The sequence below is a fragment of the Theropithecus gelada genome, chromosome X, assembly GCF_003255815.1.
Source record: "Theropithecus gelada isolate Dixy chromosome X, Tgel_1.0, whole genome shotgun sequence".
Taxonomy (NCBI): domain Eukaryota; kingdom Metazoa; phylum Chordata; class Mammalia; order Primates; family Cercopithecidae; genus Theropithecus; species Theropithecus gelada.
Window position 1 is genome coordinate 121,814,960 of NC_037689.1, and position 22,876 is coordinate 121,837,835.

Sequence of the window (22,876 nt, forward strand, 5' to 3'; positions counted from 1 at the left end):
ATGTAATAACAGGTTCCCCTGTTTCCCATTCATCTGTTATTTAGTGAGTGCCTAAAATGCATCTAGTTCCTCTGGCTTTAGAACAGTCCATTGAAGCATACACAATGAGGAAGCTATTCTTTCCTTATTGATTTCATCTTTCATTTTGACTTCTGGAGATCAAAATGGGAAAACAGGAATCCAGAGAGAAATGCTTCAAAATGCCTCCTTTTCCCCACTTCCCTCAACCTCAAACATTCAGAAAATATTTTAGAAATAATATTATAATCAGAAATTAACTTTATAAATAAATTATATATATATGTATGTAAAATTTTTTGAGACAGGGTCTCACTCTATCACCCAGGCTGGAGTGCAGTGGCACGATATTGGCTCCCTGCAACCTCTGCCTCCCAGGTCCAAGCAATTTTCCTGCCTCAGCCTCGCGAATAGCTGGGATTACAGGCACACGCCACCATGCCCTGCTAATTTTTTGTATTTTTAGTAGAGATGAGGTTTTGCCATGTTGGCCAGGCTGGTATTGAAATCCTGACCTCAAGTGATTTGCCCACCTAGGCCTCCCAAAGTGCTGAGATTATAGGCGTGAGCCACCACGCCTGGCAAGTTTTAGATATCTATATTATAAATGTATTTATATTAATAAAATATTTTATAAGTAAATTATATTTGTAATGTTACAAATTATATTTCTAAAAATTACAAAACAATAACTTTATTTGTAGAATAAATTAGAAATTTATATTTTATAAACAAATAGCCCTGGAATAAATTGTATGCTAAGGAAATTTCTGCTTTGGAATTAGATATAAAGAAAATTATTAGTTGCTATAACAATTACATTCAATAAAAAGTCTTGTTACATTAAATATTTACATAAAATAAAAGTAAACCCTGCCCACAGAGAATTGTCACACATATGATGTATGTTGTATGTTCTTGACTGTGTCTACCCTACAGAACACTTAATTTTTTTTTTTTTTTGAGACGGAGTCTCACTCTGTCACCCAGCGTAGAGTGCTATGGCTCAATCTCGGCTCACTGCAACCTCCACCTCCTGGCTCAAGCGATTCTCCTCCTTCAGCCTCCCGAATAACTGGCACTACAGGTGTGCACCACCACGACCGGCTAATTTTTTATATTTTTAGTAGAGACAGGGTTTCACCATGTTGGCCAGGCTGGTCTTGACTCCTGACCTCAGATGATCTGCCTGCCTTGGCTCCACAAAGTGCTGGGATTACAGGTGTTAGCACACTTTTTAGACAGACAATTTTCCCATAGAACCAGGTCATTGTAAGTAAAGATTTATTCATATTCCTGACTAATCGAGATTCCAGTTCTCACTTAGCACAAGACACTGAAAATGTTGTATTTTCTTATCTTTAATGTAGCCTGTGTGTTCTAATCTTCAAATTGTATAGATGAGGGGGAATTGTTTTGAAGGCAATAATTTGCTATCTGTACCACTTATTTTTCATATTTTGTTTTCTTTATTAAAAATGTTTCTCAGGATAGAAGTTATATTTGTTCTTTGTAGGAAAAAGGAAAGTACGTAAGAAATAAAAGGGAATTTTTGCTTTTTAAAGGAATTTTCACTTTTTGCATTTTACACTTCTATCCTCCTTAAATTTAATACTTTGAACTTCTATTACTTTTGTAATTAAAAACAGTAAAGAGCCTGGTGTGATTCTGTCCTGCGCAACTGTTCTCTGGGGGCAGTAGTTGTTTATCTCCACCCACCTCATTTCCCAACTAAGTGCACGCTACCACCCCATGGAAGATTTGATGGACATGGACATGAGCCCGCTGAGGCCCCAGAATTATCTTTTTAATTGTGAACTAAAGGTGGACAAAGATTATCACTTTAAATTTGATAATGATGAAAATGAGCACCAGTTATCTTTAAGCACGGTCAGTTTAGGGGCTGGTGCAAAGGGCGACTTTCACATTGTTAAAGCAGAGCCAATGAATTATGAAGGCAGTCCAATTAAAGTAACACTGGCAACTTTGAAAATGTCTGTATAATCAATGGTTTCCATTGGGGGCTTTGAAATAACACCACCACTGGTATTATGGTTGAATTGTGGTTCAGGGCCAGTGCATATTAGTGGACAGCACTTAGTAGCTGTGGAGGAAAATGCAGAGTCAGAAGACGAAGAGGAGGAGGATGTGAAACTCTTAAGCATATCTGGAAAGTGATCTGTCCCTGGAGGAGGTAGCAAGTTTCCACAGAAAAAAGTAAAACTTGCTGCTGATGATGAAGAAGATGATGATAATGAAGAAGATGGTGATGATTTTGATGATCAGGAAACTGAAGAAAAAGTACCAGTGAAGAAATCTATAATGAGCTACTCCAGCCAAAAATACACAAAAGTCAAACCAGAATGGAAAAGACTGAAAACCATCAACACCAAGATCAAAAGGACAAGAATCCTTCAAAAAACAGAAAAAATCTCCTAAAACACCAGAAAGACCTAGTTCTGTTGAATACATTAAAGCAAAAATGCAAGCAAGTACAGAAAAAGGTGGTTCTCTTCCCAAAGTGGAAGCCAAATTCATCAATTATGTGAAGAATTGCTTCCAGATGACTGACCAGGAGGCTATTCAAGATCTCTGGCAGTGGTGGAAGTCTCTTGAAGAAAATAGTTTAAACAATTTATTAAAAATTTTCCGTCTTATTTCATTTCTGTAACAGTTGATATCTGGCTATCCTTTTTACAATGCAGAGCGAGGACTTTCCCTATTGTGTTTGATAAATGTTGTCCAGGTTCCATTGCCAAGAATGTGTTGTCCAAAATGCCTGTTTAGTTTTTAAAGATGGAACTCGGCCCTTTGCTTGGTTTTATGTATGGAATATTATGATAGGACATAGTAGTTAGCGGTAGTCAGACATGGAAATGGTGGGGAAACAAAAATATACATGTAAAATAAAACAGTATTTTAATAAAGTAAAAACAAAACCAAAAAAACAGTAAAGGAGGCTTGGCATGGTGGCTCATGCCTGTAATCTTAGTGCTTTGGGAGACTGAGACAGGAGGATTGCTTGAGGCCAGGAGTTCAAGACAAGCCTGGGCAACATAGCAAGATCTGTCTCTAAAAAAAAAAAAAAAAAAAAATAGCCAGGCATGGTGGCACGTGCCTGTAGGCTCAGCTAGTAGGGAGGTTGAGACAGGAGCATCACGTGAGCCCAGGAGTTCATGGCTACAGTGAGCTATGATTACACCATTGCACTCCAGCCTGGGCAACAGAGTGAGACCCCATCACTAAACAAAAACAACAACCACAGCAACAACAAAAACTAGTAAAGAAAAACATATATATTTTAATATTCTTTCACTAGGTAATAAATAATGACCCAAAGATGAGTTAGGCTTTGTAACAAAATAAAGTTAAAAAAAATTGTTTCATTGATATAAAAACAACAAAAACAATGCACTATCAACACCCAGGAATTAGCATCCTTAACTTTTAATGTATTTTCCTTCCAATCATTTATGTATACCTAACATATATATTATATAATATATTCATGGTCTTATATTCATGGTCTTTAATCTTCACTGTGTATTAAAATCACAAGGGAATGTTTTTTAAAAATACTAGTGCTAGGCTCCTATACCCAGACCATTTTAATCAGAATCTCTGGGTGTGAGATCCAGGCATGGTTACTTTTAGAAGTTCCCCAGGTGATTTTAGTGTGCAGTTTCAGTTGAGTACTATTGTAATATATCTATATGTTGCATCATTTTGAATTTTTGGGTTGCAAGGAACAGAACCACTAATAAAACTGGTTTTAAAAATAAAAGATTTTTTTTTGGTTATTGTTACTTGAAAAGTCTAGAGGCAATGAAGCCTTCTGGCACTGTGTGATTAGGACTCCAGCTAAGTTTCTCTGAAATTCTCTTGACAGGTCTCCTCAATGTGCCAGCGTCCCTGGTGGTTCAAATCTAGAGGGAAAAAGGAACATAGGTTCCTGTGACTCAGAAACTTTGAATAAAAGTCAGTAAGTTTTACTCTGATTGAACCAATATGAACTAAAAACTGTGGCCAGATGACTGCTGTGGGCTCTTGCCTTGGGCTTAATGTTGCCCACCCATGAACTATGACAAGGAGGGAAATCTGTATGCTTTTAGAGAAGGGACAAAGGAAATTGGATATTGGATAGGAAATCAATAAATGTTCACTACATATATGTTTGGCCACTTTGTATTATACTACGTATAGTTTATTATCCTGATTTAAAAATGTACATATTATATTTTAATACATTTTGAAACATTATTTTTAATTAGCTACATAATATTGTATCATATGAATGGAATGTCATTTAACCTTTGCCTTTTTTTTTTTTTTTTTTTTGAGACGGAGTTTCACTCTTGTCACCCAGGCTGGAGTGCAGTGGCACAATCTTGGCTCACTGCAACCTCTGCCTCCCGGGTTCAAGTGATTCTCCTGCCCCAGCATCCCGAGTAGCTGGGACTATAGGCACCCGCCACCATGTCTGGCTAAGTTTTGTATTTGTAGTAGAGATAGGGTTTCACCATGTTGGCCAGGCTGCTCTTGAACTCCTGAACTCTAGTGATCCACCTGCCTTGGCCTCCCAAAGTGCTGGGATTACAGGTGTGAGTCACCACGCCCGGTCTCCTTTGCCCTTTTTTTGTCTATATATATTTTTCTAATGGAACAATCAATGGCCTTAAACTAGTTATGACCATATGACCAAGTTTACCTGGGCCCATGCTCATTAATGTCTGTTGTGCTGGAATACTTATTAATAATGCCTTATTAACTCTCAAAAGTATCCGGTTTAGAGGATAAATTATATGGCCATCTTACTTTAAACATAAATATCTGTCCATTTATCTGATCATATCTTTAAGATAGATTATTGGAAAAATAATTTCTGGTTCAAAGAACAGAAACATTTTAACATTTTAATACACAATGACAAACTTTTTTCCCTAAAAATTATGCCTATTTAATATTCCAGCCAGCAGTGCACAAGTTAGACCATCTCACAAAATTCTGTCAGCACTGAGTATCACCTTTTTCCTTCCTTCTCTTTTTTAACATTTGCCAATTTGATAGGAAAAAAAGGAAGGTATGTTAATAATTTGATTAGTTCCTTGGTTATTGGTGAGCCTGAATATTATTTTTGGATGCTTAGTGACCATTTGCATATCTTAGTTTATGGCTTGTTTATGCCCTTTGCTCATTAAGAGTCCTTTGTATATGAGTACTTTATCTACCATATTTGTTGAAAAAATTTTCTTGTTTATATTTTGTTTATTGCCTTTTAAAGTAACATTACAGACTTTACTTATAATCTTTTTTTTGTGACAGAAAAAAAAAACATGCTCTGTTGCCCAGGTTGGAGTGCAGTGATGTGATTTCGGCTCACTGCAACCTCTGCCTCCCAGATTCAAGTGATTCTCCTGCCTCAGCCTCCTGAGTAGTTGGGATTACAGGTGCGTGCCACCCTGCCTGGCTAATTTTTGGTATTTTTGGTGTAGACAGGGTTTTGCCTTATTGGTTAGGCTGGTCTCAAACTCCTGGTTTCAAGTGATCTGCCTGCCTCAGCTTCCCAAAGCATTAGGATTAAGGACTTTGCCTATAAATTTATCTATAAACACTTTCCTTTGTTATTTTTTTCATTGCCATTATGCTGGAAAAGTCCTTTATCATTCTGAGATCAGATTGATATTCCACCTTACTTTTATAATCTGCCTTAAATTTTCTTCTAGAATTTCAGTTTACTTTTTTCTTTTTTGTGGAGATAGGAGTCTCACTCTGTCACCCAGGCTAGTGTGCAGTGGCATGATCATAACTCACTGTAGCCTCGAACTCTTGGCCTCAAGCAATCCTTCCACTTCAGCCTCCCAGGTAGCTGAAAGCACAGATGTCAGTCACCATGTTTGGCTAATTTTTAATTTTTTTTGTAGATATGAGGTCTCACTATTCTGCTGAGTCTGGTCTTGAACTCCTGGGCTCAAGCAGTCCTCCTGCCTTGGCCTCCTAAAGTTCCGGGATTATAGGTGCGAGCCCCTGGCCTAGAATTTCAGTTTTTTAAAATTAACTTTTGAATACATTTGGAATTTATTTTGACATAAACTTTGAAGAAATGTTCTCACTTTATTTTCTTTCCAATAGTTAAATAATTTTTTTCAATATCAATTTGATTGAAATTGCCATATAGTTATAACTTAAGGGAATAATTGACACCTTTATGGTTATCAGTCTTGTGCTTATTATCCAGGCACTTGTATGTCTCTCTATCCACTCAAGTCTTTTTTCTTTGTGTCTTTCATTTTATCCATGTTATTTTCTTCAAACAGGCCTTGCATACTTCTTAGTGAGATTATTTCTAGTGATTTCATATAATATACTGGTAAGGTAAATAGAATCTTCCCCCCATTATATTTTCTCACAGGTGGTTGCTGTTGTATAGGAAACTTGCTTATTTTGTATATTTATTTTGTATACAGTTACTTATTAGTTTTCATGGATTTTCTGTTGATTGATTCTATTGGTGTTTTAGGAAGACCATTTTTATTATTATTTATTTATTTGTTTTTTGAGATGGAGTCTCACTCTTTCGCTCAGGCTGGAGTGCAGTGGTACTATCTCGGCTTGCTGCAAACGGCCTCCCGGGTTCAAGCGATTCCCCTGCCTCAGCCTCCCAAGTAGCTGGGATTACATGAGCTTCCATGCTGGGCTGGAAGACAAATATGTAATCTATAAGAATTATAATTGTGTATCCTTTCTAATAGTTATGCTTCAAATTTATTTTTTTATATTTTACTAATAGCACTTTTAGAAAAGTATACCTAATGCTAATTGTAGGGGGAATTCTTGTTTTGTTCCTGACTTTAAAGGGAATGACTCTACTGTTTTAATTTTTTTTTTTTTTTTTTTTTTTGAGACAGAGTCTTGCACTGTCACCAGGGCTGGAGTGCAACAGCGCCATCTCGGCTCACTGCAACCTCTGCCTCCGGGGTTCAAGCGATTCTCATGCCTCAGCCTCCCAAGTAGCTGGGATTACAGGTATGAGCCACCATGCCCGGCTTTGTTTTACTCTTAAATAAGATGTTGGCATTTGAATTAAGAAATATATTTTTATCTTTTTATTTATTTATTTATTTATTTATTTTTATTTTTTATTTTATTTATTTATTATTATTATTATTATTTTTATTATTATACTTTAAGTTCTAGGGTACATGTGCATATCTTTATTAAGAAACATCATTCTATTTCAAGTTTAAGAGTTTTTTCATTTCTTTTTTTCAAAATTGAATTTAACCAAGTGTATTTCTGTCTTTTATGTTTATAAACACAACATTTTCTTCCTTTGCTCTACTGATGTGATGAACAATATAAATCGGTTTCATTATATTGAACTATCCTTATGTTCCTGAAATAAACCATATTTAGTTATATAGTGTTCTTTTTATACTCTGTTAGATTCATTTTGCAGGCACTTTTGATGGGATTTTTGCGCCTATACTCATAAATAAAAATGGTCTACTGTTTGTGTGGAAAGTTGATGGAAATGATCTATTCCATAACCCAGGGAACTCTGGTGATGGGCTTTCATTATTAGGATTGGTTATTTCTTTATGTTCCACCATCTTTCTCCCACTTACTTCTCATTTATTAACCACTCCTTTACTCTTTAACCTCTTGTAAGCTTACCTCCATTCCCAGTACTGTATTGAAACCATTCAGGTCTACAGGTCCAGTGACCTTTTTATTGCCCAGATGGCCTTTTCTCAGCTCTCATGTTCCTTGCTTTCTCTGTAATAATTGACACCGTTGATATCTTTAAATTCTCTCTTCTCTTGGCTTCTGGCACTGTGCATTCTCCTTTCTTGCTCTTCCATCTCTAACCAGTCCTGTCTCATGGTCCCTTAATTCTCATCTTCTTTAAAATCCCTTAAAGTTGAACATTTCTTCCTCCAGGTCCTGTCTTCAGCCTTTACTGTTTTCTTTACCCACTCTTAGTAATTGATTTCATTTCTGTGTCTTCGACTATGCAGATACCACCTGGGAAATTTCCTAGTATAGTGACTATTACATATTAGGTGATCAAGAAATGTTACTTCAGTTTGGGTTTCACATTCATATATCTGGGCTTGACAACTCCTAAGTCTCAGTTTTGAATTTCCAACTGGCTATTGAATGTTTTTGGTGGGATATCCTTCTCACACCTCAAGTTCACCGTGTGCACATCAGAACTTACCAACTTTCCCACTCTCATTTCCTTCTTCCCAATTTCACTATTTCTGTTAGTTGTAGCAATTTGTTCTGCCATAACTCAATGGGTCTGGTGTAAGACAATGTAAGACAGTGTCTCATGGTGGGAGCTGTGGAGATTGACAGTACCTGCTTTGTTTTACAGAGTGTATGTACCAGCAAATTATTGTCATGCAAAATATTAGCCCAATATTGCCAGATATCAAGATTTTTTGGGAGAAACTGGACATTAACAAAACATCTTTAATGTCAATTTTCAAATGTTTACAACTAATTCAGTTTTTAAAAAATTGAGTCCATCCTCTGGTGGGTGCTGAGGTTTGAAAAAAAAGAAAAAAAAAATGAGTCTAAAACAAAACCTATCTATGGGCTGATTTTGACTTATGGGCTACCAATTTGCAATCTCTGCGCCAAAGAGTTTTCAGAATCATAGGTTGTTTTTTGTTTTGTTTTTGTTTTTGAGACAGAGTCTCACTCTGTCCCCTAAGCTGGAGTGCAGTGGCACGATCTTGGCTTACTGCAAACTCCGTCTCCCAGGTTCAAGCGATTCTCATGCCTCAGCCTCCCAAGTAGCTGGGATTACAGGTGCCTGCCACCATGCCCAGCTCATTTTTGTATTTTTGGTAGAGATCGGGTTTCAGCGTGTTGGACAGGCTGGTCTTGAACTCCTAACCTCAGGTGATCCACTTGCCTCGGCCTCCCAAAATTCTGGTATTACAGGCATGAACCACTGTGCCTGGCCAGAATAATAGTTTTAATGCTTTTTTTTCCTGTAGGTGTTTTAAATAATTTGCTTTATTTTATTTTGTCATAGAGCTTACATTATTTTTCCTTTATATTATTAATTAATATATAATAATTGTACATATTTATGGGGTATATAGTGATGTTTTGATACATATAATGTATAGTGATCAGATCAGGGTAATTAGCATCCCATCATCTCAAACATTTATTATTTCTTTGTGTGGGGAACATTCAATATTCTTCTTCTAGCTATTTTTAAATGTAGAATAAATTATTATTAACTATAGTCATCCTACAGTGGTATAGAATACTATAACTTATTTCTCCTATCCTATCTATCTATAATTTGTAATCCTTTCAGAGATCTCTCCCTTTCCTCCCTTCTGCCTACTCTTCTTGGCCTCTAGTATCCTTTATTCTACTTTTTCCTTCTATGAGATCAACTTTTTTTAGTTTCCCCACACAAGCAAGAATATTATCTTTATTAGTCCATTTTCACGCAGCTATAAAGAATACCTGAGTCTGGGTAATTTATAAAGAAAAGAGGTTTAATTGACTCACAGTTCCACATGGCTGGGGAGACCTCAGGAAACTTAAATCATGGCAGGAGGCAAAAGGGAAGCAAGGCACGTCTTACATGGCAGCAGGCAAGAGAAAGGGGAGGAACTACCAAACACTTTTAAATCATCAGATCTCACGAGAACTCACTATCACAAGAACAGCATGGGTGAAACCACCCCCATGATCCAATCACTTCCCACCAGGTCCCTCCCTTGACGTGGGGATTACAGTTCAAGATGAAATTTGGGTTGTGACACAGAGCCAAACCATATCACATGTGGTGTTTAACTTTCTGTTCCTAGTTTATTTCACTTAATGTCCTTCAGTTCCATCTACATTGTGAATGACAGGATTCCATTCCTTTTTTTTTTTTTTTTTTTTTTGGTGATACAGGGTATTGCTCAGTTACCCAGGCTGGAGTGCAGTGGCTGGATCACAACTCACTGTGGCCTTGACCTCCCAAGCCCAAGTGATTCTCCTGCTTCAGCCTCCTAAGTAGCTGTGACTACAGGTGTCCATCTCCATGCCTGGCTAATTTTTATATTTTTTGTAGAGATGGATTTTTGCCATGTTTCCCAGGTTGTTCTTGAACTCCTGGGCTCAAGTGATCCTCTCGCCTCAGCCTCCCAAAGTGCTGAGATTACAGGCATGAGCCACTGCACCTGGCCCTAGGATTTCATTATTTTTTATGGCTTAATAGTATTCCACTGTACATATATACCACATTTTCTTTATCCACTCATCTGTTGTTGGACAGCTAGGTTGATTCAATTTCTTGGCTATTGTGAATAGTGCAGGAATAAATATAGGGATGTCTCTTTAATCAGTTTTATTGACATATAATTTATATAATATAAAATGCATATGGCTTATTTGTGTAAGTTAAAGAAGTTTTTGTATGTATAACAAATGTATATGCCTATGTAATCACTACCCCAATAATGATGAACAATATTTCCTTGTTCCTTTCTGGTAAATCTTTCCCTACCCACAGCTGCTGTTCTGATTTATGCTACCATAGTTTAGTTTTGCCTGTTACAGAACTTCATATAAGTGGAAACAAACAGCATACACACTTCTATATCTGCCTTCTTTCACTCAGCATAATGTTTATGAGATTCATCCATGTTCTCGTGCATCTCTGTCATTTATTTTTTTATTGACATATAGTATTTCATTTTACAAATATACTACAATTTGTCTACTTAGTTTCTTGTTGATGGGTGTTTTGGGATTGTTTCCTATAGGAATTTTAAGTAAAAGTAGTGTTATATGCAGTTAAAAAACATACACATCACTGAGCAAATCCATCTTTTGATTTTAGTTAGCTTTTGTTCAAGAGTAAGTTGCTTTTCTGTTCTACTCACTGCTGTTTTCTTTAGCTTGGGTGTTTTCCACATCCCTATCACCTTTATCATTCATCATCCATCGTTACTGTAAACAATCCACCAGAGTTCATCGTAAATAGGGCAGGTGTGACCCTAGCAACCCCTCCTTCATTTGAGGTTCTAGTTCCTGATGGCAGTGCTATCTGGTTATAACCTTTATAGGTCTATGTGATGCAAATCATATATTCTAATTAATTAATTGTCTTAGGAAATCTTAGTAGTAAGAGAAATGCCTGTTTGCCATTCCTGGATATTCAAGCTAGATACCTTGTTTGAAGTATAAACAAGAAGGACCGTGAGTGAATTTATTACCACTCTTATGTTAGCTGGTCTTGAGTAATTAGCCAGGGAATATTTGTGAATGTAAACCTGGAGATAAAATAGAAAATATACCAGATATTGGGATATTTGATATATATATTTATGAATTTCATATTCACTCAACAAGCGTTTATATTTTTTTGTTATGATTTTTCAAAAACAAATAATGTGACCAGGTACAGTGGCTCACACCTGTAGTGCCAGCACTTTGGGAGGCCAAAGCAAGAAGATAGCTTGAGGTGAGATGTTCAAGACCAGGCTGGGCAATGTAGCAAGACCTTGTCTCTAAAAAAATAACAATAAGTAAAAAAAAAAAAAAAAAAAAAAAACCACACTATAGATACTGTTGAAACACCTTTCATACTATTTCATAATTCTATTTCCTTCTCCCCTTCTTAGTGAAGACTACTGTCCTGAATTTGATATGTAACATTTTCATGCATGTGTGTGTGTGTATATATATGTATATATCTACACTTTTAATAAATACATATCCATAAATGATTTTTAGTATTGTTTTGCCTTATCAAACATTACATAAATGGCATTATCTTGCATTTATTATTTTGTAGCTAGCTCTTTTGCTTAACCTTAGGTCTGTGAAAGTTCTCATGCTGATACATATAGTTCTAATTCACTTTAATGTCTCTGTAGTATTCGACTGAATGAATGTGTCACAATTTATTCATCCATTCTCCTATTGATTGTCACTCAGGTGGTTCCTAATTTGGTTATTACAAACAATGCAGCAATTATCTTTTTTTTTTTTTTTTTTGAGACGGAGTCTCGCTCTGTCACCCAGGCTGGAGTGCAGTGGCCGGATCTCGGCTCACTGCAAGCTCCGCCTCCCGGGTTTATGCCATTCTCCTGCCTCAGCCTCCCGAGTAGCTGGGACTACAGGTGCCTGCCACCTTGCCTGGCTAGTTTTTTGTATTTTTTAGTAGAGACAGGGTTTCACCATGTTAGCCAGGATGGTCTCGATCTCCTGACCTCATGATCCGCCCGTCTCGGCCTCCCAAAGTGCTGGGATTACAGGCTTGAGCCACTGCGCCTGGCCCAGCAATTATCATTTTTATGCTAGTCTGCTTATATACACATGGAAGAGATTCTCTGGGTTTTTACCTAGAAGTGGAATTGCTAGGTTTTGGGATATGTGCACCCTGCCCATCCTCCTTACCAGATGTTTTCATAGCTTATTAACAATTATTTAACTTCAGTTTCTCTGAGAGTTTATGAGTGCCTTGTAATAGAGTTTAGACTAAGTCAATATGACAGAGTTACAAAATACAGTGGTCCAAACAAAATAGAGTTAGTTTTGTCATGTATTATAGTCTAGAGTCCAGTTCAGGTAGATGACTTTGCCACATGAACGCAGGTTCCTTGTGTCATATAGCTCTGACATTCCCTAGGGCAAAGTTCTGCAAACTACAGTCCTTAGGCCAAATCCTGCCTACACTTGACTTTTTTACAGCCATGAGCTAAGAGTCGTCTTTATATTTTTAAGTGGTTAAAAAAGAAACAGAAGAGTATTTCATAACACATGAAAACTATAAATTTCAGTGTTTATAAATTAAGTTTGATTGGAACACTGCCATTCCCATTTATTTCCATATTGTCTAGGGGTGCTTTTGAATTACAGCATCAGTATTGAATAGTTGGGGCAGAGGCTATATTGCCCACAAAGCCTAAAATATTTATTATCTGGTCCTTTAAAGAAATAATTTGCTGACCCTTACCTTAGGATGTTGTCCATGTCTACATGGTTCAAGCTAGATAATCACCACAACTTTACTCCAGCAATGGGATGGAGGAATGAGGAGTGCAGGACAGCCAATTTCCTTTTCAAAAGATTTAATCTTCTCTTGTCTCATTGGTCAGAACTTAGGTATCTTTTTCTTTTATTGTTCTAATTTCTTCAACTTTATTTTCCAGCTTTAGTTTCATTATATGTATATAATATGGTTTGGCTCTGTGTCCCTGCCCAAATCTTATGTCGAATTGTAATACCCAATGTTGGAGGAGGGGCCTGCAAGGAGGTGGTTGGATCAAGAGGGTGGACTTCCCCCTCGCTGTTCTCATGATAGTGAGTTCCCAGGAAATCTGGTTGTTTAAAAGTGTGTAGCACCTCCCCCTTCTTTCTCTTCCTTCTGCTCTGGCCATGTAAGACGCGCCTGCTTCCCCTTCACCTTCTGCCATGATTGTAAGTTTCCTGAGGCCTCCCCAGTCATGCTTCCTGTACAGCCTGTGGAACTATGAACCAATTAAACCTATTTTCTTTATAAACTACCCAGCCTCAGGTAGTTTTTTATAGCAGTGCGAGAATGGACACACACACACACACACACACACATAATTTAGATATATAATTTATATATTCATTTATGCTATCCAGGTTTTAATTTCTAAGAGCCCTTCCTTTTTCAATCTTTAAATGTTCCTTTTCTAGAACCCTGTTTTGTTTTGCGGATGCTGTTTTCTTATCTCCATCTATCTTGATATTTAACGATATTTTAAAAGTCTTCCCCAAATCATCTCTTTCCTCCAAATCGCTTTTTTAAAATTTTTATTGTAAATAAAAACAGATGCAGAATATAAACAAAACAAACATATATAGCTCAGTGAAGGACTGTATGAAAACATCCTTTTAACTATCACCCAGATCACTAAACAGAACTTAGCCAACTACCCCAGAAGCCCTTCCACGTTCTCCATTCCAATGACGACTTCCTGATTCCCATTCTAAGTAACCACTATCCTGATTTTTGGTGTAATCACTATCTTACGTTTTAAAAATAGTCTTATCAAATCTGCACATTTTGATATATCTTTTTAAGTCTTTTAAAATCTGTTAGTTCACCCTTCAGATCTTTCTCTTCTTTATAATTTAGCTGTTGAACTCAGAGAATAACATCTGTAATTTCTCATAATCTGAGTTTTGCTAATTTCACATTTATGTGGAGTCCACCACATTTTTCTGTCCTTTGTGTTTTTGACAAATTGGCAGGTGGATCCAGAGACTGCATCAGACTCAGATTTGATTTCTTTGGCAAAATTTTAGGTGGTGTTTGGCCAGACTATGGGAGGCAAATAGTGTCTGGTTGTCTCTTTTTTTGTGATATGAACAGATATTAATGCTTAATGCCTATATTTATCAAGTCACGGAGGTTGTAAAGTTGTGGTATTTTAGTTCTATAGTGTTTCCTACTCATTAGTTGAAATAGTTTTATATAGAACAATTATCCTCATCTACTATTGGGTTATCCAACAGTACAGTTCATATGATTCAAACATATTAGATGGGTTTCCATCCTTTGTAACTTTTATTAGTTTGGCTAAGCTGGAATTACGTTTTCCAGAATCCCCTTCCCTCCATGGCACCAGGTGAGAGTTGGCCAAAAGAGAAATTTGTGCAAGATTTGGAAGACAGAAATGAAGTAACTGTTTCACTCTCTGAAGGTCGTTGTTACATGCAGTGAGAACTAGACATAGAGGTGCCTGCTGGTTACAACTTATGCTTGCTTTTCTCCATTCAGAGTCCAGCTCTTCTTCCCAATTGCCAGTAAGAGTGAGTAAACCCAGGCTAGTATTACAGGTTGCCAGATAAGATGCAGGACACAGAGTTAAATTTGAATTTTAGATACACTATATTTATTAGTATAAGTATGGCCCATGCTCTATATACACATGTATATATATGTTTTACATATGTGTGGTTTTATGCATATTTCACACATATAATTTACATACATATTTTACACACATTGTAAATATATACATACAGTATGTGTGCAAGCATGCATGTGCAAAATCTGGCTACCCTACCCTAGATCCACCACTAGATGCAGACGGAAACAGCTTTCCAGAGACTTCTCTATCAGCAATCCTTTCCATTCCCACTCTGGCAACTGGATACGTCTGACTGTTTAGTGACTTTCCTCTGATCTTCTAACTCTCTCTGGTCCTTACTTTCCCAGCCGCTTTCCCAATTATGTATGTTTGACCCTTGAATAACACGTGTCTGAAATGTGTGGGTCCACTTATATGTGGATAATTTTCAACCAAACACAGGGATGTGAAACACTCCTATACAGAGTGCTGACTTTTCATGTATGTGGGTTTCACAGGACTGACTGCGGAACTTGAGTATATTTGGATTTTGGCATACACTGGGGATCCTGAAACTAATTCCATGCATATAGCCAGGGATGACTATAGTTTTATTACTATAACAAATATCTTCCTCCATCATACTCATAATGGTTCAGTTTTCCTGGCTAAATCCTGACTAATACAATCCTGCAAATACAACCAAGGCTTTCCTGCCTTGTCCATAAGGTAGACTGTAAAATTTGAAAACCAAGTAAAACAGTGTATATATTTATATGATTATTCAATTCTGAGTCATGTAATGTTGGGCCAAGAAATGCCAAGACAGTCAGTGTACTAAAATTACATCACATCCTCTATGGATCCTAATCATTTTTTTTTTTTTTCTGAGATAATGTGTCACTCTGTTACCCAGGCTGGAGTGCAGATCAAGGCTCACTGCATTATCTACCCCCCAGGCTCAAGTTATCCTTCTACCTTAGCCTCCTGAGTATCTGGGACCACAAGCATGCACCACCAAACCAGGCTAATTTTTCTATTTTTTGTAGAGATGGGGATTTGCCATGTGATGTGGTTTGGCTCCGTGTCCCCACCCAAATCTCATGTTAGGTTGTGATCCTCATGTTGGAGAAGTGGCCTGGTGGGAGGTGATTGGATCATGGAGGTGGACTTCCCCATTGCTGTTCTCATAGTGAGTTCTCAAAAGATCTGGCAGTTTAAAGATCTGTGGCACTTCCCCCTTGGTTCTCTCTCTCCTGCCAGTCATGTGAAGATGTACTTGCTTCCCCCTTTGCCCTCCTCCATGATTGTATGTTTTCTGAGGCCTCCCCAGCCATGCCTCCTTTACAGCCTGTGGAGCTGTGAGTCAATTAAACCTTTTTTTCTTCATAAATTACCTAGTCTCAGGTAGTTCTTTATAGCAGCATGAGAACAGAATAATATACCATGTTGGTTTTGAATTCCTGGGTTCCAGTGATCCTCCTGCCTCAGACTCCCAAAGTTCTGGGATTATAGGAGTGAGCCACTGCACCTGGCCTGGATCCTAGTCTTAAGGTGAAATGGATGTTCTCTATGTGGGTGTTTTATGGTATTTTCTTAAATCCATCAATTGAATAAAACCTGTTCTATTTCAGTTTGCTTGATGTTTGGATCACGATTTTTCTGTACATTTAAAAACTTTTCCTGGAGTTTGCTTTTATTTATTTCTCTCCTCATCCTCTGCCCCTTTCTTTTGTCATTAGAATTTTGAAAAAAAAAAAGCCAGATGAAGTATTGGAGAGTATACAAAATCCAATTCGTTGTTACTTAAATATCTAAAGCATTGCAGCCCTGTTAGAATAGAAAATATTAAGAAGACAGAATGAGACAATCAAGTGGTGAAGCAACCTGGATGTGGGGGTGTAGACTCAAATTAGAAGGAAAAATTAGGAGTGTATAAGTTGAATTCAGTTTATTGTATTTGGGCTATGAGAGCACACCACTGGAAAATCTGAACATGAGGGTTTCTTTTTTTTTTTTTTGAGGCGGAGTCTTCACTCTGTCCCCCAGGCTGGAGTGCAGTGGCACCATCTTGGCTCACTGCAAGCTCCGCCTCCCGGGTTCGCGCCATTCTCCTGCCTCAGCCTCCCGAGTAGCTGGGACTACAGGCGCCACCACCACGCCCGGCTAATTTTTTGTATTTTAGTAGAGACGGGGTTTCACCTTGTTAGCCAGGATGGTCTCGATCTCCTGACCTCGTGATCCGCCCGCCTCGGCCTCCCAAAGTGCAGGGATTACAGGCGTGAGCCACCACGCCCGGCCGAACATGAGGGTTTCTACTGGCATGATGACTATTAGAAAAAGCACTCAAGTTTTCCATCCACATTGCAGAAGGTATTAGAATCCCAGGTCCCAGCCAAAAACTCTGGTCAATAAACAGATTAAATCCTGTGTGATAGTGATCCCAATTTTGGGAAAGTATTATTACTTCCATAGTGGGTACCTTTTTAATGTTGGGAAAGCTTAGAATTGAGTATAGACATCATTAAATAAATGAAAATGAAAACACCTGTACATTCATGTTAAGTTCAGAAATGGTGTTTTTGTAATCATTGAGGCAATTTGTATATGTGGTGTTTTAAACATTTGTAATGTTTAAGATAATTTGACATATAAAATTATCTATCAGATTAGTTTTATGATTCCAACTGAGTAATTGATTTTATACTTGTGTTTTCATCTTGAAAAGAAGAAGAATGCTCTAAGTTTCTAAGCAGTATTAGAATGTTCACACAGACTTAAAGATTCACCCATATTTATAAATTTCATTTATTGTATTTACTAGAATTGTTTAAGTACTTGTTTAATTGTTTAGTGCTTGCTAGGGTCATTTTAAGTATTTAAAAAGAAAATTAGACATATTAAATGTACAAATGCAGCTGAAAATGTTTAAGAGAATTTAGTTAAGTTAGAAATTGGACTGACTAATAAGTAGAATAATATTTGTAAATTTAAATTAAAAGTTAAGGGAAAACCTAGCTTTTAAATTTCCTAATTTAAACAAATTGAAATTAAACAAACAATGTAATCATAGTCTTTGTGTGTGTGTGTGTAGAAGTCACCTTTAATCACACTAAGAAACTTGCATTGTCAGTTTCTTCTAACTTTATTTAACTTTGTAATATCTTGAGATTTTTTTTTTTTTCTCCCAAACTTATCACTATGCCATTTATCCCATTGAAGGCACATTTCTTTTTTAGATTCTCTGTTTTCCTGTTCTGATCTGGTCCGGTTGTTCCTGAGGCCTGCTGCACAGCTATAATACCAGAACTTCCCTCTCTTGCTTTTCTCAGATAAATCCACTGTTTTCTACATCAGGTGTGACCAAGACTGCAAGTTGCCCTTCAATTTCCATTCTCCCTTTCTAAAATAGTAACAAATCCCTTCATTTTTAGATGGGCAAATAAAGATAAGTTCTGGCATTTCTTGCAGGTAGGTGTGACTATGTTACTAAGTTCTGGCCAATGGGATACAAGTGGAAGTAACACTTGCAATTTCCAGATTGTGCCCTTCTTAACCCACTTCATCCTGTTGCCTGGAACATAGATGTATGAGGGTATACCAGCCTGGAACATGCATATGAGAGGAACAATTTAGGTAAGATAAAACAACAGGATGAAAGAAGCCCAAATTCCTGATACTGTGGATTCCTGGTTGCTCATTCACATTGTTTAATTAAACAAAATATTTCAACCCTTTCTTTTGAAATAATTTTTAACTTAAAAAAGTTGTAAAAATAGTACAATGAATTCTTATATATATGTAAATGCCTTACATATAACAAAAGCACAATTATCAAAATTAGGAAATTGATATTGATAAAACACTCTAATTTCATCAATGGAATTTATTCAGATTTCACCAATTGACAACTAATGTCATTTTCCTGGTCTAGAATACAATCCAGGACCATATGATGTATTTAGTTGTTAAGTCCACTTTAATGTGACAGTTCCTCAGTGTTTCATTGCCCTTCATGACCTAACACTTTAAAAGAGGACAGTCCAGTTATTTTGTAAAATGCCGCTTTATTTGGGTTTGTCTGATATTTCTTTATGATTAAATTTGGGTTATGCATTTTGGATAGAAATAACAAGTGATGTTGAGTCATCAGTACATCATATCAGGAGGCACATGATGTTGCTTTGTCCCATTACTGGTAATGTTAGTTTTGATTGTGTAGTTAAGTTGCCCATGTATTTTTAAAATTGTGTTTAAAATACAGTCAAATTCTAACAGATGTTATACAAAGAACAGCTGGTACCATTCCTACTGAAACTATTCCAAAAAATTGAGGAGGAGGGACTCCTCCCTAACATATTCTATGAAGTCAGCAGCATCCTGATGCCAAAACCTGGCAGAGACACAACAAAAAAAGAAAACTTTAGGCCAATATCCTTGATGAATATCAGTGCAAATATCTGCAACAAAATACAGGCAAACTGAATCCAGTAACACATCAAAAGCTTGTTTACCACAATCAAGTAGGCTTTATCCCTGGGATGCAAGGTTGGTTCAACATATGAAAATCAATAAATGTGATTCATCACATAAATAGAACTAAAGACAGAAACCACATGATTACCTTAATAGATGCAGAAAAGACTTTTGATAAAATTCAATATCCCTTCATGTTAAAAATTCTCAATAAGCTAGGTATTGAAAGAATACACCACAAAATAATAATAGCTATCTATGACAAACCGATAGCCAACATCATACTGAATGGACAAATGCTGGAAGCATTCCCCTTGAAAGCTGGCACAAGACAATGTGCCTCTCTCACTACTCTTATTCAATATAGTATTGGAATTCCTGGACAGAGCAATCAGGCAAGAGAAAGAAATAAAGAACACCCATATAGAAAGAGAGGAAATCATACTATCACTGTTGGCAAATGACTTGATTCTGTATCTAGAAATCCCCACAGTCTCAGCCCAAAAGCTCCTTGATATGATAAACAACTTTAGCAAAGTTTCAGGATACAAAATCAATGTACAGAAATCACTAGCATTCCTATACAACAACAAAAGCCAAGCTGAGATCCAAATCAGGAAAGTGATACCATTCAAAATTGCCACAAAAATATAAAATACCTAGGAATACAGGAAATTAGGGAGGTGAAATATCTCTACAATAAGAATTACAAAACACTGCTGAAAGAAATCAGAGATGACACAAACAAATGGCCAAACATTCCATGCTCATGGTTGGAAAGAAAAACTATCATTAAAATGGCCATACTACCCGAAGCAATTTATCAATTCAATGCTACTCCTGTCAAACTACCAATGACATTCTTCACAGAGCTAGAAAAAATCATTTTCATATTCATATGGAACTAAAAATGATCCCAAATATCCAAGGTAATCCTAAGCAAAAAAACAAAAACAAAAATAAAACAAAACAAAACAAAAACAAAGGTAGACACATCATGCTACCCAACTTCAAACTATACCACAGGACTACAATAGCCAAAACAGCATGGTACTGGTAGAAGAGCGACACGTAAACCAATGGAATAGAACAGAGAGCCCCGAAATAAGGCTGCACATTTACAACCATCTAATCTTCAACAAAGCTGACAAAAACAAGCAATGGGGAAAGGACTCCCTATTCAAGAAGTCATGCTGGGATAACTGGCCAACTATATGCAGAAGATGGAAACTGGACCCCTTCCTTACACCATATATAAAAATCAACTCAAGATGAATTGAAGACTTAAATATAAAAGCCAAAAGTGTAAAAACTCTGGAGGACAACCTAGGCAATCCCATTCTGGACATAGGAATAGGCAAAGATTTCACGATGAAGATGCCAAAAGCAGTCGCCACAGAAGCAAAAATTGACAAATGGTGTCTAATTAAACTAAAGTGCTTCTGCACAGCAGAAGAAACTATATAAACAGAGTAAACAGATAACCTACAGAATGAGAGAAAGTATTTGCAAACTATGCAACTGACAAAGGTCTAATATCCAGCATCTATAAGGAACTTAAGCAAATTTGCAAGAAACAAAAAAACCATTGAAAAGTAGGCAAAGGATATGAACAGACATTTTTCAAAAGGAGACATGCCTGTGGCTAACAAGCATATGAAAAAATGCTCAATATCAGGGGTGCACCCAAGATGGCCAAATAGGAACAGCCCCAGCCTCCAGCTCCCAGCGTGAGCGACACAGAAGATGGGTGATTTCTGCATTTTCAACTGAGGTACCAGGTTCATCTCACTGGGGCCTGTCGGACAGTTGGTGCTTGTCCGTGGGTGCAGCCTGACCAGCGAGAGCTGAAGCAGGGCGAGGAATCGCCTCACCTGGGAAGCACAAGGGGGAAGGGAATTCCTTTTCCTAGCCAAAGGAAACTGAGACACACAACACCTGGAAAATCGAGTAACTCCCACCCTAATACTGCACTTTACCAAGGGTCTTAGTAAACGGCACACCAGGAGATTATATCCCACACCTGGCCCAGAGGGTCCCATGCCCACAGAGGCTCACTCATTGCTAGCACAGCAGTCTGAGATCTAACTGCAAGGCAGTAGCGAGGCTGGGGGAGGGGCACCCACCATTGCTGAGGCTTAAGTAGATAAACAAAGCCGCCGGGAAGCTAGAATTGGATGGAGCCCACCACAGCTCATGGAGGCCAGCCTGCCTCTGTAGACTCCTCCTCTGGGGACAGGGCATAGCTAAACAAAAAGCAGCAGAAACCTCGGCAGAGGTAAATGCTCCTGTCTGACAGCTTTGAAGAGAGCAGTGGATCTCCCAGCACAGAGGTTGAGATCTGAGAATGGACAGACTGCCTGCTCAAGTGGGTCCCTGACCCCTGAGTACCCTAACTGGGAGACATCTCCCACTAGGTGCAGACCGACACCTCACACCTCACATGGTGGGGTACACCCCTGAGACGAAGCTTCCAGAGCAAGAATCAGACAGCAACACTCACTGTTCAGCAATATTCTATCTTCTGCAGCCTCCGCTGCTGATACCCAGGCAAACAGGGTCTGGAGTGGATCTCAAGTGAACTCCAACAGACCTAGAGCTGAGGGTCCTGACTCTTAGAATGAAAACTAACAAACAGAAAGGACACCTGCACCAAAACCCCATCAGTACATCACCATCATCAAAGACCAAAGGCAGACAAAACCACAAAGATGGGGAAAAAGCAGGGCAGAAAAGCTGGAAATTCAAAAAATCAGAGCACATCTCCCCCTCCAAAGGAACGCAGCTCATCGCCAGCAACGGACCAAAGCTGGATGGAGAATGACTTTGATGAGTTGAGAGAAGAAGGCTTCAGTCAATCAAACTTCTCAGAGCTAAAGGAAGAACTATGTACCCAGCGCAAAGAAACTAAAATCCTTGAAAAAAGAATGGATGAACGGATAACTAGAATAATCAATGCAGAGAAGACCTGAAAAGAACTGATAGAGATGAAAACCATAACATGAGAACTACGTGACAAATGCACAAGCTTCAGTAACTGACTCAATCAACTGGAAGAAAGAGTATCAGCGATTGAAGATCAAATGAATGAAATGAAGTGAGAAGAGAAGTATAGAGAAAAAAGAGTAAAATGAAATGAAGAAAGCCTCCAAGAAATATGGGATTATGTGAAAAGACTAAATCTATGTCTGATTGGTGTGCCTGAAAGTGACAGGGAAAATGGAACCAAGTTGGAAAACACTCTGCAGGATATCATCCAGGAGAACTTCCCCAACCTAGTAAGGCAGGCCAACGTTCAAATTCAGGAAATACAGAGAACGCCACAAAGATACTCCTCAAGAAGAGCAACTCCAAGACACATAATTGTCAGATTCACTGAAGTTGAAATGAAGGAAAAACTGTTAAGGGCAGCTGGAGAGAAAGGTCGGGTTACCCACAAAGGGAACCCCATCAGACTAACAGCAGATCTCTCGGCAGAAACTCTCCAAGCCAGAAGAGAGTGGGGACCAATATTCAACATTCTT

At 37.7% G+C, this 22,876-nt stretch overlaps 1 pseudogene; it reads left to right on the plus strand.

Annotated features, from left to right (window-relative positions):
• The first annotated feature begins 1,770 nt into the window (after nucleotides 1–1,770).
• LOC112616006 lies at nucleotides 1,771–2,689 on the plus strand (annotated as a pseudogene).
• The last annotated feature ends 20,187 nt before the right edge of the window (nucleotides 2,690–22,876 follow it).